This window comes from Mandrillus leucophaeus, unplaced genomic scaffold (genome assembly GCF_000951045.1).
Source record: "Mandrillus leucophaeus isolate KB7577 unplaced genomic scaffold, Mleu.le_1.0 Scaffold606, whole genome shotgun sequence".
In the NCBI taxonomy this organism is placed as follows: Eukaryota; Metazoa; Chordata; class Mammalia; order Primates; family Cercopithecidae; genus Mandrillus; species Mandrillus leucophaeus.
Window position 1 is genome coordinate 111,170 of NW_012106542.1, and position 25,297 is coordinate 136,466.

At 34.7% G+C, this 25,297-nt stretch overlaps 1 protein-coding gene across 1 annotated transcript in view; it reads left to right on the forward strand.

Annotated features, from left to right (window-relative positions):
* Positions 1 to 25,297, forward strand: part of CDH12 (cadherin 12, type 2 (N-cadherin 2)) — an 831,087-nt gene that overhangs the window by 106,842 nt on the left and 698,948 nt on the right. The window contains exon 2 of the mRNA XM_011999873.1: positions 9,147 to 9,241. The gene's annotated coding sequence lies outside the window, so the exon portion shown is untranslated. The remainder of the gene's footprint in view (positions 1 to 9,146; positions 9,242 to 25,297) is intronic.

Below are 25,297 nucleotides of genomic sequence, written 5' to 3' on the forward strand. Positions count from 1 at the left end.
GCCCGGTTAATGTTTTGTATTTTTAGTAGAGATGGGGTTTCACCGTGTTAACCAGGATGGTCTCAATCTCCTGACCTCGTGATCCACCCGCCTTGGCCTCCCAAAGTGCTGGGATTACAAGTGTGAGCCACCCCACCCGGCCAAATTGGTTAATCTTTATTCAAACAACAATATCAAAATATTTCAAGAGTTTGAATAAGGGAAGTCCTCCTATCATTAAAAGAGTAATTGATAGAGGTTAATATCATATGTCTAAATATCATTTTGAATCTTTCTGATAAGTAAGTAAGTGCAGAACCAGATGGACAAATTGATTTCACATATATTCATTTAAAAAAAATATTTCTTTTGATTATTTAGACTTATGTTTGCAGACCTCAATTGAGTTTTAATTCTTGGTATTCTTGCCTATGGAATTAGCTCAAATATTTTCAGTTTGAAACAAAACATATAAATGTGAAATATGTTCAGTTAGGTACTCACACAAATTATGCACATAAATTATCTGAGTATAAATTATTTTGTTTGAATTTTGGGACTAATAGTAATTAATAATCAGCCTGAAGAAAATTTTTATTTAAAAGTTTTTGAAAAGCAAAAAGTATAAAATATTAGTGATGTATAAAGAGAAAGAGAAAGGGCATTCAATGTTATGTGTGAAGAACAGAAAACTTAGATTCCATTTGAATTATTTTTCCAAAATAGTGACATGAAGTTATCAAAAAACTCTGAGAAAAATTAACAAATTGAAAAACGGGGAAGAAAAAGTAAATAAAATAGCAGAAAGCTGATAAGGTAATGTGAATAAACTTTCTATGTGTATGGTTGTCTATATGCTATGCTAATGTGAAAAAATGCTATTATTTTAAAACACAATTTTGCCTTAAGCCCATATGCCATAGCTATTTTTCTGCAGCTTTTCAGCACAGCCAGATTTGTTGAAATAGAACTATGAAAATATTATGTCTGCATCCTCACTGCCCATTTATTCGCTTTTCAAAGCAATATAATTTTACTTCGACCCCTACCCTTCCACAGATACCTCTGTAAAAATAGTCACTCATAACTTTCATGTTGGTATAGTCAAAATTACTTACCAGTTTTGTGGCATTTTCGACTTTTGTTCACTCTTTCCTGTTGTTATTCTGATCTCTCACTATTTTCCCTAGCACTCTGTCCTCGTTTTCTTATAAATCTTCTAGTCATGTTTATTCATCGTCTTTGGCTTTGTTCTTAAATTCTAATGCATTTTGAGCTACTTTTCCCCTTTGGACTTGTCATGCCATACATTTTCCCTGGGAGATGGTCTTTCCCTCACATAGCTGCAAAAATCATTTAAATTTTGATGATTCTCAAATCTGTATCTCTACCTCTGTATCTCTACCCTTAAACTTTTCTCAGTGTGGGAACTGGACAGGAATAGAAAACTAAGTTAAGCATGTAAAACGTTGAATGGAATATTGAATAATAGCAAAAGCAATGACATATTTAACTTTCTACAAGAGTTATTATGAATGAAAGACAAAGAGATATTAGTGAAAGACAATGATAGCTGATTCCATAGTAATGTAGGCTAGAAGGAGGATTATTCTGATGATGAATGAACATCAACTATTTTAATATTTTGATGGAAACAGGCAGAAAAAGGGAAATATTAAAAATACAATAGACTATGAATTACAGCTGGAGCAGAATCCCTGCCGAGTAAAGAATAGGAGTATAAAGCACAGGTGGAGAAAATATCCTTTGTCATAGAAAGGTACATTATTTCCTCAAAGATTAAAACATGGATGCTTGTTTATATAGGGTTATTGCCTAAGTGTGCCCATGGCCGTCTCACCTCAATATTAAGCATCTTTTTATATTACATGACTTTTCCTTCATTTAACTCTGCCACAGTTTCCTCCTCAATAACGTATATGACATATACACAATCCTTCTTGTGATTGTGATTAAAGTCATATAATACAGACAGTACCTATAAATAATGATATTTATAAACAATAAAATCACAAATAACTGTTTTGATAAGGAAAAAGTGTTTAGCTTATGTTTTAGAGGTGGGTGGGTTTTTATTCACCATTTTTGTATGCTATAGCCCTATTCAGAATGGCATTCTAATAATGATTAACTGTAATGGTTAACTGTGTGTGGTCCTATAAAAGAAACCGAAAGACATGCAAACACTTCTGAATTGCAGTAGAACTTTGAAATCTAATTCAGTTGACTTATAGCAGATGGACACAGGCTGAGTAATGTGTGTTTTTTATAGTAATATCATGTGAATATGATGATTGACATTCATCTTAAAACCCAGCAATATGTTTTTACCTCTACTGGAATTAGAATGGTGGAAGCTAGCTGCTTGTTATGCGTTATAAAGGCAGGAAGACAATGATCATATGAATACTGCTATTTTCTTGGAAAGATGATCAAAATTTGACAGATGTCTGTCTGTGGAATTTCTGTCTGTCTACCCATGATGGTGTAGGAATACATTTTTTAGTTAGAAACAATTGTGCTTTAAAAGCACGTTGTACATTAACTTGTATATTCTATTTTCATTTACAAACTGAATAAGTGGAATGCCTTTAGAGAAGAAAACCAAAATATTGCAACTGAGAAAATAGAATTAAATCTTTATCCAGTTAATCAAATTTAGTCATCAAACCAACAGAGAAATTGATGAGGCAGTCTCTGAAGTATTCGTAAAAATTCACACAAACCTATCCTCTAAAATGATTATTTTCTGGGAAGCTATATAAGAACCAGGGCTCTTGTATTAAAGTGTAACATCAATTAAAGCTGTCTTGTCTATATTTCTAAAATATATCAACAAAAATGCTGGGTCAAAACTATGTGAGTTAAAAAATAAATACACTCTTCAATGATATAATTCAATCAATTTCATTGGTTTGATTACTACAGCTTATGTATTTTTCTTAAATTGTCCTCTGGGGAAATATAATGTTGAAATATAGTGAAATAGCTTTAATCTTTTGAGCTCAAATTGTGCTGACTGAAGTATCCTTATGAAGGTTTATTTATGATTGAAAATCACATGATGAAGTTTACCATGTAGATCTGCAGATCTCATGGACTCTCAGAAAGAATAAGGTGTGAAGCCTCTTTCCTACCATTTACTAATCATACTATTTAAGTAAATGACTTCAGGGAACCTCAGTTTATCATCCATAAAATTAAAATGATGATTCCTGTCTGCTTGATGTATTATAATAATTAGCAATACTATATAGTCCTTGGATTATAGGTTGTCCATATTAAATTTAATATTAGGCAGTTTTATACTATGTAATATATTTCATGTTTTTAATTTATAAATGGATTTTTATAGATGAAATAAAGTCATTATGTTGATTTTTCCTTTTCTATCTTCTTTTCTATTTTATATCTTGATTTTATTTCCATTATATATCTTTGTATATACCTGACCAATTTATCTCTACATACTTTACAATCAGAGGTGTCAACATTCCTTTTTATAGGGTGCAATTATACCAAAAATTGTGTTCTTTGTCCTCTAAATTCCATCTTTTTTCATATGTTAGACTCACTTTTATTTCTTTTATTTAAATCTATTTCATTGTTCTCATAACCTTGGCCAACTAGAAATGCAGGTTTCTTTGCCACTCCTTCCCCCAGCCTTCACTGGGTCAGCTGCTGTCTCTCCTGCTTTAGAATGTCTCTTCTATCTCAGAATTTGTTCGCATAAAATTTAACATACAAAATCTCTTCTGTATCCCAAACATGTGTTTTTAAAAATATCATCTTCACGTCTAGCATTATATTCTTGATTGGAATTGAAAGGGCCAAGAGGAATTGGCCCTCTGAAGGTTTGCTGAAAAATCAACTTGCAAAAGGCAGATTAATTAGAGAAAAAGCATGCAAATTTATTTAATATGTATAAATGAGAGCCTTCAGAATAAAGATCAAAATATACAGGGGAAATTTTCTATTTTTATACTTAGGATCAACAAAATATAGATAGTCAAGTAGAAGTATGATTGGACAGAAAGGATATGATCTAATGCTGTGAGTGGGGAAACCTAGCAAAGCCTCTCTGTGCAGATTCTTCTTGGCCTCTCTCAGTGGCATTTCTTCTTTGTGAGTCTGGGGCAGGACCTTCTCTGGAATGGAAGTCTTATGACGTACAGTCAAACAAGATAGGTCAGATAATTTTTTATGGCCAGTTTTTACAAAGAAAGGCAGAGGGAATGTTAGAGTAATATTGTTAGATTTTATGGCTGGCTCTGGGGAAAAGGGATTCTGGTTTTTATGACCCACCTTGGGGAAGAAGGATTTTGGTTTCTGTTCCTATCCTTGGGGGAGAATGGAACTGAGAGACAGGAGGGCAGGAGAAGGTCAGAGATAAACTCTTGCTTCTGTGGCTTTCATTTTGAGGTATTGTTCTCTGAGTCCCAACAAAACAACATGCAGGCTTTTTATCCTGTCATTTTTACTATTCACAATAAAATCAAAATCTATTTTAATTAAACTAGTGAGAAAAAACTTAATAAAAAATAATTTCTATTATCATCATGTTTATAAAGTAGTAATCATCGTCTGCACTTTTATAATGCCGCCCTGTAGCGGGTAATCTAAGCATTTAACTTCAAGCTGTAAAAAAAAACACTAATTGATCCAGACACCCTTCCCCAGAACTTCCACACCTCAGCCTCAAAACCTTTATTAACACCATGCTCAGGCTGACCACTAGCCATGGGGTAGGAGTGGTAAGAAGGCTTTAGCCTATCCTTTTCTCCAAAACAATTAAGCTTCTTTGTTCTGTTTCAGTATCTCATCACACCACTGAAATTATATTAATTTTGTAGAAGAAACATTGAGTAGAATCAATAGCTTAGTCCTCAATTATAACATAGAAGAAAATTATACCATTATTAAAGCAGAAGAAAGAGCCTCACCATTGGTTGTTAACATGGATTTTTGTGACAAGAAAGAGAAAAGTATTATGACTCTAGTGTTATGCTGTATGTTTTTCAAATCAATATAATATGGTATACCAAACCAAATAATATGTGATATCCTAAACTTTGAAAATAAGCTAATTTTCTATTGGTTTTGAATTGGGGAAATAATAAATAAGAATAATTGAAATATGGGGTATCTTTCTCTTTTTATTTTATTATATTTTTAATTTATAGATACTCTTTGTATATGCACTCAGACCTTAGAAACATTCTGTAATACAAGTGTATACCTCAGATAAGAAGACTTAAAAATACAGGTGAAACCATATGTAAGCAGTTTCTCTAAGAGGAGAATAAAAATACAATTTTAAATGTCAAAGAGGCTTGGATCTTACGGAAGCCTTTAATACCAAGACGAGAGTGCTAAGAGTATGCTCTAACTCTTTAAAAACTTACATACGAGACTTTTACTATCGTATTTTCCTTGCACAAAAGATACCTTTAAATATTTTCAGGGGATCCCTAAGGATGTATTTTGCTGTATATGTAGGTAGTTTTCTGAAACTTTTTTTATTAAGATACTAATATAAATATTCTAGCCTACAGCATATGATTTAATGCTTATGGTGATAGGGAAGTCAATATGGCTTATTGTAGAATACTGATAGGAAATATTCAGAAAGCATTAATTATCTTCTGCAAAAAAATTCACTAAATTATTCATTGGAAACAAAATTGTCCACCATTGTAGGGGGGAAATAAAGCGAAGATAGAATAATTGCTTTATTAGTATAATTGATTTTATTATTTTAGTTCTTTAAAATGTGGTAGAATCTATTTTTTTCCAGGTGTTTTGACTTAAGTGATATTGAGTCTAATTTAGTGATGTGGGCTATAATACATTCATGCACATTTACACATGCACACATAATGCATATGCAATTAATATATTTATATAATGCATGTGTACTATATATGTAATTTATAATTACAGATAATGTATAAATAGTATAAAAATAATAACATGCATATATAAATAGATGATATAATATGCATTTTTGAATTTTTCAATGTTTATTTGGCAGTGAGTTGAAGTTTCCAGATTGCTTCTGTTGCTCCTGGTCATAAGGTTGCCAGATATTTTGAAGAATGTCTTGAAACTGAGTTTGACAAAGAAAAACATGCACATTGGCTAGTTGACCTACATTAGTTCAACTATTTTGAAAAATAAGGACAGAGAAAGAGGACACTTATTTAGGATCCTTTTGTGTCAGGTTAGCCCTCATTATATAGTGTCAGACACATCGATTTCAATAACCCCCACTCCTAAAAGCAATTGTCTCTGAAACTCTAAGTATCTATGATTTGTTGACTTTAATAATCTATCTTGTTTAACCACAGCTTTTATAAATAGAGATAAAAGTGGAAAACACATCATTTTGCCATAGGTTTTGCTGACCAGTGCTTCATTGTTAAAGATAGGGATCCACCTAGTCCATATGACTGTTGATGCCGGTGATTAATGAGGCTTTACACTCAAAACTTTATGAAAACTGAAAATAAAGTGACTGAAATGGGAAGATTTTGAGAATGTGGTGACTGTCAAAAACTTACTATGTACCACCCCAAAACTCACAGTCTTGTTGAGAGATAGAGAAGGCAATAGGCTATTTCTACACAGTACAGTAAGTTCTAAGGAAACATAAAAGAGCATCCTAGATGAAAGTATAATTGAACAGGTAATCTAATCAGATGCGGAGTCTAATCTAGACAGAGAAAGTGAAGGTTTATGAAAGAAAGGACAGGTAATTGTTTGGGTGTAAATAAAGTAACAGAAGAGAAGAGATGAGAATTATAAATGAAAATATATTCCCAAAGGACTTGAACAAACTAGTGGTTTTTTCACTGCTTAGGTGTAGTGTGCAAACAGTTTAACTCCTCCTAAACTCATTATGAGTTCAGGAAGATGGAGGTAGCTGGTGAAAGATGATGACAGGTAAGCTTAAAGTATGTCAGGCTAACGCAGACAGCCATGGGGAAAGATAAAAAGGATTTAATTAGGCAGCACTATGATCAACTTGGGATTCAAAAAAAATCATTTTTTTACTGTAGAGTGCAGAAGTAATTACAGAGTATTAGAAAGCTTAGAGCTGGGGAAGATTAGTAACTTAAACAGGATATGGTAATAGTATTAACTGACATAATAATTTGGTGGAGAAAGTGAAGTGGATTCTAAATTATTGAGAACAATTGAAGATAGAATTTGGTAATATCTTGGCTATGACTAATACAGGAGGAGAAGAAATCAAAGGAGGTCACACAGAATTGTAGTTTAGGAAATTGGATGAATCATAGTAGTGCCTCTCATTAAAATATGCAATCATAGGAGAAGACGTTCTTTAGAGACATGGTGAATAATTAATTCAAATGATAATTTTTGAGTTTGAGATGTCAATGGTACCTTCAAGGGAAATATGAATAGGCTGTTGGATATAATGTGTAGATTGATGTACAATTTTACTTAGAGATCCAGGTTCAATTTTTTTTCTAGTGACAAACACTAAAAAAGAACAGAATTGAAACCAAAGTATTCAATTTCTCATTACTTAGAATTAGGTAAGTGACCATAGCCAAGTATAAATAAAATAATGTATTTGATCTGATTTATATTCTTTCATATTTGCTGCTTCCTCTCTCATTATGAGTTTGTATAAATATGTTGCTTTATTTTCTCAAGGCCTATACTCATATACTTGGTATTAGTTCATTACAAGTATGGATTCTTTCAACTGTGATGCGTATGGTTCCCTTTAAGTGTACTTTTCAAAGAGGTTTTTTTGAACAATCTGAAAAATCTACACTCAACAAACAGATAATGAAATTTATCTGTATTACCACATACTTAGGATCATTGTTTTTGCATGTAATTGGCTTTTCAAAAATCTGTTACCTTTTAGGGAAAATAATATATTTTCTTCTTTCTGGTGAAAAGAATAATATATTTTTTATCTGGTGGAAAAGGTAATATTTTGAGAGAAGTTATCAGTTTAAAACAAATTCCTAGATTAAAAAATCACAAATATTACAGCCCTTTCAAATATATTCCTGTAAACTGTAGCTCAGGAATACAATTGATTAGTTTACCTTTAATATCATGCAGGCTGCATTATCATGTCAATGACTGCAAGTTAGGGTAGCAAAGAGATTACAGAACTGACGATACCTAGTATTGAATGATAACTCTCATCATTGCAGTTCAGCTAAATATTAATTGAGTCCCTCCATCCCTAAAAGTTGTTTTCATTTCAATAATAGCAAAAAGAGTCCTTGACTTTCCAACATAAAAAGATGGTTGTAATGATTAAAGTTACAAAGAGATTATGCTTATAAAAGCATTTTATAATCTGTAACTAGAATATAAATACAATCTATCCTCTGTATCTGTGGATTCTGCACCTATGGATTCAACCAATATTGAATTGAATATATTTAATTATAGACTGAATATATGCTTTAAAACATTGCATCCGTAATGAATATGTACAAACATTTTTACTTGTCATTATTTCCTAAACAATCCAATATAACTACTATTTACATAGCATTTGCATTGTTTTATGCATTATAAGTAATCTAGAGATGATTTAATGTATATGGGAAGATGTGTGTAGGCTATATGCAAATACTATGCCATTTTATATTAGGAACTTGAACATCTGTGAATCTTGGTATCTGTAGGAGGTCCTGGAACCAAGTCCCCCACAGATCCTGAGGGATGACTGTAATAAGAAATGTCATTACAGTGCTGGCTTTGCTCTTGTATTTAGAAACTTATGATCCACCAGGTCGGTTTGTTTAATGCAGTTGACTCTATTCTGTCACCATTAAGTCACATTGAATGATTGGAACTAAATTTATTGTTTAAAACATTTTATTTCTCATTCTGCCTACCATTTTCTCTATCTTAGGCAATGCTGATTAGAATGTGAGCTTTTTTATTTTTTCCACAGAGTTGCTATCTTTGGTCTGATAGAATTTTGTTTAGAGAACTCTCCTTTGGTTATGAATTATAATATGTGAGATTTCAAAGTTTCATAGAGATGTGTCAACCAAATATTCTGAGAAGGCTGAATTAATGATGTACAGAATCCAGAAAGTCTTGCATATTCTTAAAGCATTTTTTAACATAGTTTTCAGCATTGATGTCCAATGCTATAGAATCAAATTACTGTGGAGGTCAAAACAATTTAAGATACATAAGCCTGCCTTAGAAAATAAATTGCCTCTAACTTGTAAGTAAATTGATTGTTACATTTTTTTCTTCCTTTAAAAAAAAATTTTTAAGACAGTTTCACTCTTTCAGCCAGACTGGAGTGAAGTGGCATGATCTCGGCTCACTGCAGCCTCTGCCCCTGGGTTTAAGCCATTCTCCTGCCTCAGTCTCCCGAGTAGCTGAGATTACAGGCGCCCACCACCACGCCTAGCTAAATTTTGTATTTATAGTAGAGATTGGGTTTTGCCATGTTGGCCAGGCTGGTCTCGAACTCCTAACCTCAGGTGATCCACCTGCTTTGGCCTCCCAAAGAAATGGGATTATAGGCGTGAGCCACCACGCCCAGTTGATTGTTATGTTTTGAATATACATATAAAACCATGAAGAGTCGCTAATTTTAAAATATTCCTCATAGATAAATTCTCATGGTCATATATGTTAATCTGTAATGTCTTAAAATTGTTACAACACTGTGCTAGTTACCAAGAATATCCAGGGGAAACACAGAAACACTGGCATTCCTTAAATGCAGGCCTCTAATTGCAAAAGTTGTTTCCTCGAACACATACTTCCTTTGTAATTATTCTTTTCTCACTCATTTCTACAGGTATTGTAGCTTACAATATATCAAGTTAAAGGTCTAGTCATTACTTTGATGCATGAGATTCATTTTACTGGTTAGAAAAGCATGGCTGTTATAGCAGTTTTAATCAAATACATAATTTAGGCAAGTATGTAAGAACATTTTTCTACACATTAATATCCTTCTTTGATGCTGCTTTTATGAATGTTAGCTAAGAAAACAACAAAAAAATGGCAGACTTCTTGATGACAAGGATAAGATAAATTGTTAAATATTAAGCCAAGTTTATCTTCTGTATCACTAAAGTGAATTCTGGAGCTTGTAGCCTACAAAATGTATAGAGACTGTAGAGTATATTGGAAAGAAGAACTAAAAAGAAAATCAGGAATTTTTATTCTAAGCAAAATTTTACCCTAATCTAAATAGGTGAGTTTGTGCTTTGATTTTCCTCAGTGCAAAATGAGGGATTTAGATTGCCAGACCTCAAAAAAAAAAAAAAAAAATTGTGTGTGTGTGGGTGTGTGTGTGTGTAAAATTATAAAATATGTATTATTTTTAAGGCAATTGATATAGAACTTCCTAATGTTTGCTAGCACAGATTGCATATTACATACAAATATGTCTGATAATAATTGCTTTTATAATGGTGAAAAATACTACAATTGCTCCTTAATCCTCAATTTTGTTCAATTTTAGCATTCCCCAACTAGAACTTAACACATCAGGAAGGTATTATTATTATATATGCATCATATGGTAAAATAATATAGTCAAATATTATATATTACTGTATTATATTTAATTGTATAATTTAATTGCATAATGATGGTCATTTTTAAAAATCTTGGTGAGGTTACTCATATACCTAGCATAATCCTCTAGTGATTGACTCAGTACAATTGCAGATACCTAAGCCTCAAATATAATATCTTACTACTGCAACACATTTCTCAATTTCTTATTTTATACTAGCACCGAAAAAGTTGAAAATGGCACACTCATGGTCTCCTGCTTCTTGGTCTTCACATGGCTGTGTTCATGTTAATTCTGTTAAGGTAGTGCCATTTATGATTGAGGTTGCTCTGCAATCTTTCATTGGTGATACTTTGGTTCTGGTCATAAATATTATGGTTTGTATACTGGTCACATTCATCCTACAGTTCCTGCAGGGATTGTGGTTGCCTGAAAATTCTGTATCTGGAGAACATTGATAGGAATGACCACAAACTAAATGAATCAATCAATTATCTCTTCAGTCCATAATTATATTTTGAACTTTCTAAAAAAGTAATATGTCCCATGAGATACTGCATTAATTGATTAATTCTCTGGAGCAGACTCCTTGGGTGCAAAAGCTGACTTTATTACCCAATAATTGTGTGACCATGATGATGTTATTTACACTTCTCAAGGGTTGTTGCACCCACATATGTCAGTTTCCTAGGATTGCCATAATAATTATCGCACAATGGGTGTCTTAAAACAACAGAAAATCATTCTCTCACAGTTTCAGAGACTGTAAGTCTGAAATCTACTTACCAGCAGAGTTGGTCCTTTCTGGGAGAATGCAGTCCATGCTTCACTCCTCCACGCTTGGCAGTGGCTACACTGCCTTCAGCACCCGAGTAGTTATTTCTTCTTTATTTAAAGGTTTGCACATTTTCGGCTGAGTTATTTTATCAGCGAAATTTCTTCCTTTAACATTCCAGAAGATTGTTCGTCTTTCTTCTTTCCATCACATCTCTTTTTCTTTCAATCCAAGCTGCCAATGTTTATGCTTATATAACATTTTCAAAAACATTGTGGGTCTACTATGTATGAAGTGGTCTGCAGCATTAGAAAATGGTTGTGCATTTCTGAAATAACTCCGTTTCTATTTCTGGCTTCTCCTAAGATGATTGATTGGATCCATGGATCACACACCTAATTTTTTCAACAAAAGTTTGTTCAGTCATACCCTTGACCCTCTCTTTGGAATTTGCTCCTCCAACAGTGAAATTCCTAATTCTTCCATCCTTTGCAGTGTAGATAGGCTAAGAATCTTCCACCCCATCAAGTGCTGCTTCCTTCTCACATAGCAGTTTCATCTTCAGTTTATCTCTTTTCTTTTATATTTTACTATAAGGAACAAGGGAAAACCATACTTCACCCTCAACACCTCACTTGAAACTTTCTCAGCTATATATTCAAGTTTAACCTTGCAAGTCTTGCTTTCTACCCAATAGTAGAACATAATTCAGCTAAAGTATCGGCTACTGTACAGCAAGGATCTGCTTTCTTACAGTTTACAGTAACTTGTTCTTCATCTTCTTTGGAGACATCACCAGAAAGATCTTTTTTTTGTTTTTAATTAATTAATTAATTAATTATTATTATTATACTTTGAGTTCTAGGGTACATGTGCATAACGTGCAGGTTTGTTACATATGTATACTTGTGCCATGTTGCTGTGCTGCACCCATCAACTCGTCAGCACCCATCAACTCGTCATTTACATCAGGTATAACTCCCAGTGCAATCCCTGCCCCCTCCTCCCTCCCCATGATAGGCCCCGGTGTGTGATATTCCCCTTCCCGAGTCCAAGTGATCTCATTGTTCAGTTCCCACCTATGAGTGAGAACATGCGGTGTTTGGTTTTCTGTTCTTGTGATAGTTTGCTGAGAATGATGGTTTCCAGCTGCATCCATGTCCCTACGAAGGACACAAACTCATCCTTTTTTATGGCTGCATAGTATTCCATGGTGTATATGTGCGACATTTTCTTAATCCAGTCTGTCACTGATGGACATTTGGGTTGATTCCAAATCTTTACTATTGTGAATAGTGCCACAATAAACATACGTGTGCATGTGTCTTTATAGCAGCATGATTTATAATCCTTTGGGTATATATCCAGTAATGGGATGGCTGGGTCATATGGTACATCTAGTTCTAAATCCTTGAGGAATCGCCATACTGTTTTCCATAATGGTTGAACTAGTTTACATTCCCACCAACAGTGTAAAAGTGTTCCTATTTCTCCATATCCTCTCCAGCACCTGTTGTTTCCTGACTTTTTAATGATCGCCATTCTAACTGGTGTGAGATGGTGTCTCATTGTGGTTTTGATTTGCATTTCTCTGATGGCCAGTGATGATGAGCATTTTTTCATGTGTCTGTTGGCTGTACGAATGTCTTCTTTTGAGAAATGTCTGTTCATATCCTTTGCCCACTTTTTGATGGGGTTGCAGAAAGATCTTTAAAGGTTGTGTTTCTACCGACATCTATTCAAAAAATTACGTGTTCTTTACGAAGAAAGAAGTATTCTCTACAGCGAACTTCACTTCCTTCTGAGCCTCATCACAATGGTCTTTTTTTTTTTTTTTTTTTTTTTTTGAGAAGGAGTCTTGCTCTGTCTCCCAGGCTGGAGAGCAGTGGTACAATCTCGGCTCACTGCTGTAAACTCCGCCTACCGGATTCACGCCATTTTCCTGCCTCAGCCTCCCCAGTAGTTGGGACTATAGGCGCCCACCACCATGCCTGGCTAATTTTTAAAATATTTTTAGTGGAGACGGGGTTTCAACGTGTTAGTCAGTATGGTCTCCATCTCCTGACCTCGTGATCCTCCCACGTCAGTCTCCCAAAGTGCTGGGATTACAGGCTTGAGCCACCGCGCCTGGCCCACATTAGTCTTAATATTCATGTTTCTACTAACATCTCTTCAAGAGGTGCCGTCACATTCTACCAACTTCTGTCCATTACCCAAATCCAAATCTCCTTCTGCATTTGTAGGTATTTGTTACAGCAGCACCTTACTTCCTGGTAACAAAATCTGTATTGTTTTCCTGGGGCTGCCATAACAAATGGACACACACTGGGTGATTTAAAACAACAAGAATTTATTGTCTCAAAGTTCTGTCTGGCCAAAAAATTTGGCCAGAAAGCCAAAATGACGTGTTAGCAGGACTGCTTCCTTTTGGGGACTCCTAGAGTCTGTTCACTACCTCTTTCTTATCTTCTGGTGGCTTAGCTAATCCTCATGTTCCTTGACTTGTTAGAAACATAATTCTAATCTCTTCTTCCTTCTCCACATGGCCTTCCCCTCAGTGTGTCTCTGTGTGTCTTCCCATCTTCTGTCTCTTACAAAGATACTCTTATTGGATGTTGGGCCCAACCTAGTCTAGGACTATCTCATCTTGAGGTATTTACAGAAATTCTTGTCTGAAATAATGTTACCCTCACATATTCTCAGTGGTAAAATTTGAAAGGGGTTAGTATTCAACTCTATACATTATTATGAACTACTTGTATGATAGTTTAGAAATTAAATGAGCTATTATAGTATTTGACCTGCAATATACCTCAATAAATAGAATCTAGAATTTGTGTCTATTACTAGTTTAGTTTAGTGCTATCGTATTTTTACAACTACTAAAGGAATATAACAAAATATTATGAAACCACTTTATGATATAATTCACTTGTGCTAAGAAGTAACAAAATACATGGTATAAAACATAAATGCTAAAAGAATTTAGAGAAATAAAACATTAGCAATAGATGATTGTTTTTTGGTAGGTAGAGATCCTTATAGAAATAAAAAGTAGGTACAGTAAATTTTAGAGAAAGGGGAAGGATGTTGTGATTGACATGAAGAGTTCTAAGTTTTAGATCTCAGTTGGCAATTATAGATGTGATTGTAAATTTCTAATTGTGGCTGTGCTATTTCATACATGTTATGTGCAGGAAAAAAGTTCCAATGGTGTCTGAAAGAATCAGAAAAAGTTGAAACAGTTGTCTGAGAGGTTATCAATGTAATAGTTTAGTTTGGCAAACAGTTATGATTAGGATTGACTAAAATAACAATGAAGATATAATAATAGCTTTACAAAATATAACTTTATTAATTATATGAAAATATTCAAATGTATAGAAGTTGAGTACAATGTGATGCTCTTCTCCACAAAGCACAAAATATTTTACATTTATATCATCCCATCTTACATAGCTTACATTCCCAAAGTCAACTGACTTCCAAGTTGGCCAATCCAACGCAGTCATCTAATTAATATTAATTCTAGTCATCAAGAAGAAGCAGATCAAATAAGAAAGGACAAATGTAGCATGCCAACTAACATTTACAGAATGTTCCTGAGAGCTGCATGCACCTCCACTCACTTCCCAGTGGTCAGAATATTTTTGCAAAGCTATACCTGGCAAAGGGGGCTAAAAAATGTTTCATTGGCAGCAAAATATAAGATGGTCTAATGATATCAAATAAAATATATTAGGTTTCTATCCAAAGCTGTCTATCTGTTTTGCAACTTCAACACCCAAGCACAGGCCAGGCATGGTGGTTCATGCCTGTAATTGCAGCACTTTGGGAGGTCAAGGCGGGCTGATCACTTGAGCACAGGGGTTCAAGATCAGCCTGGGCAATGTGGCGAAACCTCCTTTCTACCAAAATAAAAAATAAAAAAATAAAAACTCTGCCAGCACAGTATTCGTTTTTCTATTCTATATATTTAATCTCATTCTTAGGGGAGAAAACATTCTAAAGCCCTAATCTATTATTTCATTCAGCTCAAACTCCAAGATCCCTATATAATATACAGTCCTCTTTATCAAATCAAAATATTAACTCCTTGTTGTACTGTGACCTTTGTAAACAATGGTCTTCAGTAATTTAAAAAAACATACAATAAAAAAACAACATCCAATGACAAAAGCAAATCAGGCTTATTAATCTGCCAGGCAAAGAGACACACCAGTAGAATAAAATCATGGAGTGATTCACTAAGAAGGCAAATCAGAGATGTCTAACCTCTAGAAAGGGTGGAAACTGTATGTTACTTATGCTTAGTTATGCTAATGAAGATTGAAAAGGATCTCTGTGATTAGGAAGGGATGCATCCAGGAGTCTGCACACAAATAATTATTTAATAAAACAAGAATCACTCTTCTTTGGTCTGGCCAGTGAGGTTCTGGCATAGGCAGGTGACTCAAATATTATTATATTTTAAGAGATTTTGTTGGTTATCATGGTTGTGTTAAAACACACAGTTTTAATATCTATATACAAGTTAAGTAGAAAAAATTTACATCAATAAAGTAAAATTCAAGTTATATGTCCCTAACGCATTTACAGTACAATTGTACTGAGGTAAGTGAGTAACACATTTCAAAACCTGCATTTAGAAAAAGGAAGAGTGGAAAACACAAGGCCATCATTATTCTGGGAAGAAATTGAAGGCTCCTTGCTCTGGCAGTGTAGTTAATTCATGTTACACCATCTGTTAGTGGCTGGATTTGCTCTCTGGCACGGGTTACCTTTTTCATTGTCCTCTATGGCCTCTGGGTCCTTCTTTCTGGAAGGTTTGTTTTTGTCCATTATGTGCTCTGTCCACATGTGAAGTAGGCAATGAAACAGATGTCCTTTTAAGAGGCTGAAAAGCTTTAAAATGATACTTATATAGATGTAGGTTTGCTGGCCTAGGAATTGTTTTGAAGAGTTTCAGGCTAGGTTTGAAATATTATTTGATTACTTTTTTGTTTGTTTTTATTTTTGCAATACAATTCTCAAAAAAAATTACTTAGTATAATTCTTACATGTTTGCTTTTTGTCATATCCTTGCTACCATATATACATCTCTTAGGACTGTGAAGAGTTGAAAATGTTACCCTACTTGTGTAGATTAGATGATAGATAGTTAGATAGATAATAGGTAGATTATATAGAAAGATATATATAGATATGTATGTACATACAGATTGGATTAATATAGATAGAAATATCATTCAGCAGTTATACACATATACACAAATACACTAGCAGAAGCACCAGAGATGATAAAGAACACACACAAAAATAACAACAACAACAACAACAAAACCTCTTTTTACTTATTCACAGAATACCTTAGGGATGTTGCTATCTGCCCATACCCCAGCTCCTCATAAGGTTATGTAATGAAAGCCAAATGTATCCTGCAGATAGAGTGGTCTACACCACAATAGAGAAACTCCGAAATTACGAATCTTAAAGCTTATGTAGGAGCAAACCATCTACCCTTCTGGACTTAAAAGAAGGTGCTTATCTTTTATTCTGGAATATAAAAAGATCTTCTGTTGGGGGAGGAGAAGGAATTCTACAACCAAGAATGTAAACATTGAATCATGGAGATTTAAAAAAAAAAAGCTCTATTATCTTTCGAAGAAGGAACAGATGTTTCTGGTGAAAAAAGAGACAAAAGACTCCATATCTACCACCCTTAGAATCCAAAAAGCAGGTAGTTCTGGGAGAAAAGAAGAGGATGCATGTTTTATCATTATAATTTGGCAATGTCTGTTGCTTGGGCAGTTCAGACCATGTCAAATCACCAAGAAATCCAGGGAAGATTGCCTTCCAACACTGCCAATCATCTTACTAGATGCCGCCTTAAAGATCTATGTGGTTTAGGTTTCATTCACACCTAACTCTCTTATTTGTGTTATTCTTAGCTAGAAGTAATTGTAAAAGGAGGTGTTGGTATGAAGTAGCAATTTAAATTACATATTTTACCCAGGGGAGCTTCCATTGTTTCACTGAGAACTAATAATGACAAATCCTGGAAAAAGACCTGAGGCATAGCTTTATCTCCTGCTAAGCTTCCATATTGAGAACCAGTGCTTAGAGCTGCATCCCTGTGAGATATAGCAGTGGTTGGCTTTTCAACCCAGGAATTTGCCATATTATTGGTCTGCTGTTAGTGAATAAGTGTGTGCTGCTTTCAGAGAAGGCCTTCTTTGACTTAATTGTATCCCTTTTCATCTCTCTTGGCAGGTGATTATCTAAATGTTAAGCTACTTTCTCTCTTATAAAACTTACCTAATGGTGGCAAGAGTAGTTAATGCACAATATATCTTCATTTTATTAAAATCCTGGGGGCTAGAATTCCAATATCAAGGTGTCAGCAGGGTTGATTTCTTTTGAGGTCTCTATTCTTGGCTTTTAGATGGCCATCTTCTCCCTGTGTCTTTATATAGTCTTCCCCCGTGAATGTCCTATATTCCTCCTGACTTGTAAGGGCATCAATTATATTGGATTAAGGCCAACCATAATAACCTCATTTTAACTTAATTACCTCCTTTAAGGACCCTATGTCAAAATATAGTCATAGTCTGAAGCACCGCAGATTAGGGCTTCAACTTACGATTTTTGGAGAAATACAGTTTAACTGTAGCAATATCTTATAACTGCTTCTTATTCTACTGCTTTACCAGTGCCTGATTTGCCATATGCAAGTAACAGGAAAGATTTACCTTATTTTGCTATTGTATTATAAGGTTACAACATTCCAATCTGTAATGTAAATCCTTGCCATCTGCTGCTGGACAACTTCCATTAAGCCAATGACACATATTCTGTTACTTGAAGCAACTCAGTTCCAAAAAAAATAAATAAATAAACCTGGCATCAGTTGTGATTAGTTTCAAATGTAAATTGCAATGACCACCAATTAAAAGTGCTGAAAATAAGATACACAATTCTCACTTAAATGTTCTTAAGTAGACTTATAAACTGGCTTGTTTCAGTGTGTTCATGGGACAGAGATCCTTTTTGATCTTGTTCCTCTCCTACTAGTCCCTATTTTGAAGGCTGGCATTATGTCTGCATTCCAGCCATTGGGGAAGGGTGAAAGAAGAAAGGGACTTTGCCATGATTATTTGAAAGAATATTTGTGGAATCTGCCACGTGATAATAATTTTTGCATTCCACCAGCTACATCTTAATAACAGTCACATCTACCTATAACGGAGGCAAGGAGATATTACCTTTTTAGGAGGTGGCCAAATTCCCATCTAAAGAAAAGAGGGATGAATATGAATATTGAGTATTGAGAGGTCACCAGCAGACTCTGATACTCCAAAGTTTATATACATAAAAGAGAAAAGAGAAAAGCAATGAGTATTTTAATGCTATATTGATCCAGAGTAAATGGCAGATAATTAAGAAAGAAACAGGATCTGAAGAAGAAAAAAGCTATTGAGCCTATTTTAGGAGGTATGGAAGACAGCACGGGAGAAACCATGCCACATAGAGTAAAATAAACCAATGACTAACAGAAAATCTTGAGTTTGTAGGATAGTAGATTAGAAAAGAAACAACTTGCTGAAATGCAGAAACTTCCTCCAACTGTGAGATTTTAAAAGCTGGCTGAAATCAGTTGGAACCAATATGACCCATTGGAGTCTGGGCAGAACAAGCTTGCTGACATCGAAGTCTGAATTTACACTGCATGTTTTATACTAACTCCCTCCAAATTTGTTCATGTGATCCATTAGGCAGCATGAAGAGATAACTGTGCATGCCCGAGGACTTTCCATACCTCCCCTTCCCTTCTACCAGTCACCTGCTAATCCCAGAATCTACTGCCTAAACCTTTGCTAACAAAATTATTGCCTTAAAGCCAGTGCAGGGAGACAGAATTGAGCTGCACTCATTGGTTGGCTTGTAATAGAACACTTTTCTTTTTTCAAAAACCCAGTGTCATAGCACTGGCTTCTAGTACATCAGACAGAAAGTCTCCTTTGCTCCACAGGAGTCACTAGAGAAATGTTGATTCAGCCAGATTTTTATAGTCCTCAGTGCCCTCTGATGCTGACCTCTCTAGGGCATCTCATATGCCCTCATTTTCCCATTGTACACTAGGAACACTGGACAGAAAATAGTGCTTAATTTTGATAATATTTATATGGTTCTTATATTTTCACATAGGTCTGTCTTTGGGTAATATTTCAAAAGAATTTTTAAAAAGTAATAAAAATCCCAGCTTAAAAATATCTTATAAAATGTGCAACCCAATCATCCTCGATATAAATCAAGGATTCAATAATCATGAATCAACTTCTGTAATATTGAGTCCAAGAAGAGTTGGAGGACAAAAGAGGAAGAAGGCTAAGACAGGAGGCGAGGAATGAGGTTAAAGATGGGGAGGGAGTTAGACACTATCTAGCAGACAAACCACATAACCTTACTGGCTCTTTCTTCTTATTCTTCTTCACTGACTTAATGGTCCCTTCACTGACTTAACGTTCTCTTCACTGACTTAATGTTCTCTTCACTGACTTAAAGTCCTCCAGGGCAGGCCTTAACCATCTCTTCTTTATTTACAACATTTTTTAACAGGATACTTCATACAGCTCCATATCACTAAATATCATCTACATGGCAATGTTCCCTACATTTATTTCTCCAGGACTGGCATTTCCACTAGTCTTCAGACCCAAATATCAAACTGACTACATGGCATTTCTGCTTAGATATATTAGAGATACCTTATATTTAATATGTCCAAAAGAAAAAAAAATAATTCCCAGCTTTGTATAAAAAGTTTGTAAAAAAATCTTCTTTCTCAGATGTATTATGTCAGGCACTTAGAGAAACAGAACCTAATATCAGGTTAAATGTGAGAGGATTGTATTAAAGGTTATGAGTTTTCTGTGGCTGCCCAAAGACATTATTAAAAACTTGGCAGTTTAACACAAAATTAATTTATTCTCTAAAAACTAAAAAAGGCAGAAGTCCAAAATCAGTGTGTTGACGAGGCCTCATTGCCTCCAGACACTGAAGGAGAAAATGCTTCTGTTGCCTATTGTAGCTTCTGGTGGTCACTGACAACCCTTGACTTCCTTGGATTATGATCACATCACACCAGTCTCTGCCTCCATGGTCATACTGCATCCTCCTCTTCCGTATGTCTTCTCCTCTTCTGTTAGACTCAAAGATTCCTCTACCTTTCCCATGTAATGACATTTGCCATTGGATTTAGATCCTGCCCAGATAATCCAGGCTTGTATCATAATCTGAAAAGCCTTAATCTAATTATATCTGCAGAGATTCTTTTCCCAGATAAGTTAGCATTTACAGGTTCTGGGGTTTAGAATGTGAAGTTATCTTTATGATAGTCACCTTCCAGTCCTACCACAGTCTAACCCCAGTCCTTGAAAATTTATGTGAATCTATATGCAACAATAGCCAGCCTATCCCAGCATACTCAGAAGTCTAAATCCATTATAGCACAAACTCTAAATTTGTAATCTCCTGTATATATCATCAACTCAGAAGTCAAAATCTGAGAATTTAACTTAGATGTGTGTGAGACTCTGCATATGATTGATCTTGAGGCAAAATTTCTCTCCATTTATGAACCTGTGAAACCAGAAAACAAGTTACCTACTTTAAAAATATAATGATCAGTCTGGCATAAGATAGACAGCCCCATTCCAAAAGGCAGAAATTGTAAACAATGAAAAGGTCACCAGTCCCAAGCAAGTTTGAAATCTAACACGACAAATTCCATTAAGTTTCAGGGTCTCAGAGTAATTAATATTTTGTAACTCACAGCTCCTTTCTCTCGGCCTGGGGCTCACTGCTGTGGACATGAGATTTCATGTACTTTAGTTTCTACACCCATTGCTCCGCCAGCCTCTGCCTTTGAGTAATTCTTCCTTTTCCTTGAAGGTTCACACACATTAATAGCTGAGTAGCTCTATATTTCTGTTTCTTAGAATTTTGAAAATCCTGCAGTTTTCCGTTATATTATCATCTCATGTTCCTTTCGATCCAAGCTAGCAGTATGCCTGCTATAACAGTCTCAAAAACCTAGTGGTTCTCCTGTGTGAATCACAATGATTCATATCATTAGACAAGAGTCATCCACAGATTTTTTTTCCTCTGGGTAATACCATTTCTATTCTTAGCTTATAATGAGATTTAAAAGTAAATTCTTAATTTGTAAACCTTTGGGAGAAAGTTGTCCAGTAACACCTTTGGACTTCTCTTAACAGCACACGTTTCCAACAGTGAATTTTCTAATTGTAGTATTCTTCGCAATTTGTACAGGCTTAGAACCTCTTCAGTCATCAAATGCTGGTTGCTTTTTGCTTAATAGTTACTTCTTCAATTTATTTTGTTTTTCCTCTCACAGTTTCCAATAAGCAGTAAAGAAAAAACAGGCTGCGCTCTTAACATTTTGTTTGGAAACCTCCTCAGCTAAAGTCATCACTTAAAAGTTCTACGTCTCATCGAAGAGGGAAACACGATTCAGCCAAGATTCTGACCACTATATAACAAGGATTACCTTTCCCTCGGCTTCCAAAAATATATACTTCTGAGTCCTCTCCATCATGCATTTAACATTCATATTCATACCAATATTCAATTTATGAAATTTATTTATTCTCTAAGGCATTAGAGACTTTCTCTACCATGTTTCTCAATTTCATCTAAGTGCACATCAGAATTAACCTGACATTCATATTTCTACCAACAGTCTTTTCAAGAAAATTCAGGAATTTTCTGTTGTGCTTCTCCAAATTCTTCCAGTCTTTAACCCTTACGAAATTTAGAAGCCAGATTCCTATTTTTTGGCATTTGTCGTAGCAGAACCTGACTTCCAGATGCCAATATCTGCGTTAGCTTCCTGTGACTGCCCATACAAATGGGTGGTTAACAAATATATTCTCTCATAATTTTAGAGGCCAGAAGTCTGTAATCAAAGTATCTCAAGGCCATATTTCCTTAAGTGACCTAGTCGAGATTCTGTAACTTGCCTTATAAAGTTTCTGGTAGTCATTAGTGTTCCTGACTTCCTTGGCTTATGGCCACTTCACTCTAACATTTCCTTTTTTGGTAAAATTGACACCTTTTCTCCTTTGTGTATTCTCTTATTCTGTCTGTCTCAAATTCCCCTCTACTTTTGTCTTGGAAGGACATGTCATTGGATTTTGGACTCACTCAGATCATCCAGGATGATCTCCTTATTTTAAGATTTTAACTTTGTTAATTCTGTGAAGACCTTTTCCCTAAGAGGTAACATTCCCAGTTTCCATTAATTAGGACATAGAGAGATATTGTTGTGGAACATCATTCAATCTGCTACATATAAGAGGTATCTATGTGAGAAAAAAAATAGGCTGCCTGGAGGTGACCGAGAGAGCAGCCTGACTACAGTGAAAAATCTCTTCCTAATGACAAGGAGTGGTTGAGAAGTTTATAATAAATGTTGTAAACTATAGTACAGTGTGAGAAAGGATTTCCCAAACAATGTCTCCACTATACTCTATCTATCTTTGTAAAATTGTTGTTCTAGCTCGTGTCAGCATCACAGCTTGTGTAGACTGCTGCAACAGCCAACATAACTCTTCTTTGTACTTCCCTACAATCCAGGATACACACTGCATTCTGCTCTACTTTGAACAATTTTCACATTTCTTTCTTTGGTCAATAAAGACTTGAATGAGATGAAGCAAGGATACCTCTCTGGCCTCACTGTTGGAGTTGTAAAGGAACAACTAAATAATGTTTATTTAACTACATTTACATAGTGCTTACTATGTGCCAAATATGGCTAAGCACTGATGAATGTTAATAATATTAATTTAACCCTCAAAAAATTATCTTCATTTTACAGATGAATGCATTGAGGCAGGGTCAGTATTTGTGTTTTGCCCAAAGTCACAAAACTACTAATGGTACAGAAGCAGTTGAGAAACAAAAGTAGGGAACGAACAGTTGGGGTTCAAGTGTAAGTTTTTTTAATGACTGATGAAAGATTGGTGGATGGGATGTAAGTGTAATATGTGATTTCCTTATAGTCACACTAGAGTAAAATTAACCAACACATCTTCAAACTTCTCAACAGACCAGAAGGCACCGTCTTTCAGGCAGGCTGATTAGAAGAGAAGTCAGAGGAGCCTTATTCATTCATGTCCAGGTTTCTCCCCAAATCACTATTTAGTGAGTCTCTCTTACTCCCCTGGGTCATACCAAAGAAAGGGGTAGGACAGGAAGCCTGAAGTGTTACCGGACTAAACGTCCCTCTGTATGAACACAGGAGAAGTGAAGAAAAAGTTTTCTCATATGACACTCTTCCCAAGCTTTTCCGTCCCTTACCTCTTTGGTGCCTTTCATTGCTGCCTCTTGCTTAAATCTCAAGTTATCTGATTTAACTTCTTTAAGTTTTAGTGGCCATGCTATTTTCATTTTTTAAAAAGTAATTTTGTTCTGAGTTTTAAAATCTGTAAAATATGGAGATTTTTGCTTTCTTAGGTTTCCTGATACTATTGGTTTTATTTGATTGATTTATATTGACCATGATATTGATAAGATAAATTAATCTTTAAATGAGTGCTTATTTAGACCTCTGACCAGCACAGGAAAACCTCAGGACATTTAAAAAAATTTATCAGTCATAAACCAAAATAATTGCTTAGGCAGGGCACTAATTCCATTGATAATGTATTTTACATAATATATTTACTATTTTCACATATATTTATAAAATACTTAATGTATTGGCACAAAAAAATGAATAAGCAAAAAAGAGAAATTCTCCTCTGATTTATGTGGGGCAAAAGGAAAAGTAATGGTCAGGCAAGTAGTTGCACATGGCCTCAACATTCAAAAAAACTAGTAAACCCAAATTTTGATGTTTTTTAAAAGACATGTCTGCATTCAAATGGCTGGCATTCAATACATATTTGTTGAATGAATGCATTACTAACAGATGATAATAACTTCCTTGGAGTTATTTAATTTCTTTTATATTTTATATTGCCTTTGAGTTTTGAGCAATAACTTTCCACTTTTTGGAATGCCTTTCCCAGAGTTCCTTGTTTATCCATTCAGATCTCATGTGGAATGTCACCTTATTTGGAAAACCTCCCTGGCAACACAAGTTCTTCTCATCTGCAACACTCTGTGGTTCATAACTCTGTCATACAGAAAGACACAGCGCTCTGTTCCCAGCACCACCATAGAGCAACATCCTCTGCTGAGTGACATCACTCTGTTCCTGGTGCTACCATAGAAGAACACGACTCTAATCCCAGCACTGCAACCCTCTATAGCTCGCTCTATCACAGAATGTAGCATCATCCCAACCAAACCATGTCTAATGCCAGTCTGTCTCTTCAGTAACTAGAGAGATTTTGTTTTTCACATTAACATTTGAGCAAGGATTTTAAGGTCAAGCTATTAAATATGCTATTTTTACATTCCCACAGGTGTTAGACATACTTATGTTTAAGACTATGGATTAAAAAGTACTGTGCTGCAATGATTTATATAGAGTCTCATGTGATGTTTTGCATGCAAGTTAGGTTTGCTTTTGTGTTCTTGACCACAATTTTGTCTTTCCCACTATTAATACAGCAACTGTCAAACCAGCTGCTTCCCTAAACCTAGAGATGCCATTTTGTTAAACCAGTTTATATGTATATATGTGTGTGTGTATATATGTATATATATTTAAATCTATGTATGTATGTATGTATGTATGTATGTGTCTATCTATCCATCCATCCATCTAATCAGGGCTTTTGGAAATTGAAAGGTAATATTACATGTACGAAGATTTACTTTGGAAGTGAGATGCTTATAAAAAATATATTAATAATTATATGTATATATGTATAGATATAAACTAATTTTACTTCAAACCTTTAAACTTTATATGAAAGAAGCTTAAA